Source organism: Dendrobates tinctorius, unplaced genomic scaffold (genome assembly GCF_039654945.1).
Source record: "Dendrobates tinctorius isolate UK_male_01 unplaced genomic scaffold, ASM3965494v1 ptg000184l, whole genome shotgun sequence".
NCBI lineage: Eukaryota > Metazoa > Chordata > Amphibia > Anura > Dendrobatidae > Dendrobates > Dendrobates tinctorius.
The window spans coordinates 19,046,890-19,049,324 of NW_027361851.1; the positions used below are offsets into that span (position 1 = coordinate 19,046,890).

The window sequence follows — 2,435 nt, forward strand, 5'->3', positions numbered from 1 at the left end:
TGGAGGGATATATTATAATTTTTCATTTGACTGTTTTTTGAAGCATGATTTCTATTTGAAACGCCTTCCATTTTGCTGTACATATTTAATAACATTCATTAACTATTTGTGAATGAGTAGAAAAAGACAGCAATTTTGCCATTGAATTTTTACATTTTCAGTTTGACTCCATGCACCAGTATAATTCTGACCCTGTGCTTCTAGAATAGGTCATGGTCGCACATAAAACACAATTTGCATGCATAATGTTACATCAAGTTTTATTTTTTATGAGATGCAAACAATTGGAGCAAAAAAGAGACAAAAATTTAGAGAAAATATTTTATTGATTGTTAAAAGTGAGACCATTTGTCCCAAAATGTGCTGAAACATGTCAGAATGACATGGGCAATTCACATTTTTTAAACTATGATTACCTACTTGTTAAGTTTTTGTTTATTAAGTATCGTTATGGTCTATTGATGTATGAGGTGAAAACTATGAAAGTAGACTTACCAGCAAATCCGTTTCTAGATATATTTCATGACAGCACTGTAGAAGGTTGATTCCCTACCCTAATAGGGACAGAGAACACAAAGAGGTGAAATAGTCCCTCCTCAATGACTGTCCAAAGGATTTTTCTAGTGCCAAAAGAACAACAGACATATGCACAAAAAATCTGTTTGATGTTCCTAGAGTTCTTTTTTGAGAGGAAAAATTCAGATTCACTCCAAAGACTCTCAGGAAATTTTTCAAAACCACATTACTAAGTTTTGTTTGACCTCATCTAATCAATAAATGAAGATAAAGTTTCTTGAAATTAAATGTTGATGTCAGAAGTGGGACCTGAACGCAGCGCCTTAGACCGCTCGGCCATCCCGACTTCGATATGCAATTGGAACTTAACTCCTTCCATGCTAGTCAGCAGAAATGTTACCATTCCTTGTGATTAAAAACTTGTCACACCACCCCAAAAAAGTCAATAAATAACATTTTTTATATGCGTACTTTTCGTCTGCATTAATTTTTAAACCTCCATTTATTTTGTTTGGATATTAGAAATGTTAGATTTCTCACAAATGCGGTGAAGCACCACATTTCTTCAGAAACTACTGTTTGGCCACACAGCAGGGCTTTGAAAGGAAGAGCCCTATTTGGGTTTTGCAATGCAGATTTTGCAGGAATACCTTGCAGATGAAATTTGCAGAGTACCAAAACAGCAGAAAACCTCCCAAAGTGACCACATTTTAGAAATTATTTTGCACAATGAGTTAATCAACACCTGCAATTACTATTGTCAGCCTATAGGTGTTTTCACTCTGAACCATCCAGCATTGCAAGTATGCCAGTTTAGTGCCCAGCTTTTGCTTGCAGAGACAAGCAACCCATACATTTTTAAGTGGGCTCTACTCACTGGAGCAATGTCAAATATGTAGATGCTTTGTCTCACCATTAAAGTAGAAACCTCCTATATTTCAAATTAAAGATGACGGACCTGTGTGGAGCTTGTGTTTTTTGCCTTTTTGACTTTGTCCACAGCATATTTTTTAAGGACATTTGTCTCAGTAATGCCTCAGTGTTTCAAAGTCAAACAAGCTGACTATAATCATTCAGCTAGTGTCTGATAAGTGCTGTCTGTTTCAGCTATCAGGTTACCTTTTAATCCTCTTACAGCTAAGTCAATCTGAAATAAAACAAAATAGAGGAAAAATTACTAAAAAACATTCATGTGTTCAAAAGGAAAAAGTTACCGTTTCTCAAATTTTTAACATTTTGTTTTCTGTAGATAGTTAAGATTTTTAGGCCTTTTGATCATGATCAGTCCATGTGCTTTGTTTAATATCTCCTTAAAATGTAAACGGTGAAGAAAAAGCATTTTGCCGAAACCCGGGATTGGACCAAGGACCTTTAGATCTTCAGTCTAACGCTCTCCCAACTGAGCTATTTCGGCCATATCTATACATTTGCTGGGGGGTTTGACACTCTGCAAATGTCAAGTGTCACACCTGGAGGGATATATTATAATTTTTCATTTGACTGTTTTTTGAAGCATGATTTCTATTTGAAACGCCTTCCATTTTGCTGTACATATTTAATAACATTCATTAACTATTTGTGAATGAGTAGAAAAAGACAGCAATTTTGCCATTGAATTTTTACATTTTCAGTTTGTCTCCATGCACCAGTATAATTCTGACCCTGTGCTTCTAGAATAGGTCATGGTCGCACATAAAACACAATTTGCATGCATAATGTTACATCAAGTTTTATTTTTTATGAGATGCAAACAATTGGAGCAAAATAGAGACAAAAATTTAGAGAAAATATTTTATTGATTGTTAATGTTAAAAGTGAGACCATTTGTCCCAAAATGTGCTGAAACATGTCAGAATGACATGGGCATTTCACATTTTTTAAACTATGATTACCTACTTGTTAAGTTTTTGTTTATTAAG

The 2,435-nt window shown here is 34.5% G+C and overlaps 1 non-coding gene across 1 annotated transcript; it reads right to left on the reverse strand.

The window, feature by feature from the left end:
* Positions 1-1,857: 1,857 nt before the first annotated feature.
* Positions 1,858-1,930, reverse strand: TRNAF-GAA (transfer RNA phenylalanine (anticodon GAA)). Its single transcript has one exon. It is a non-coding gene; the product is annotated as a tRNA-Phe (tRNA).
* Between the last annotated feature and the right edge of the window lie 505 nt (positions 1,931-2,435).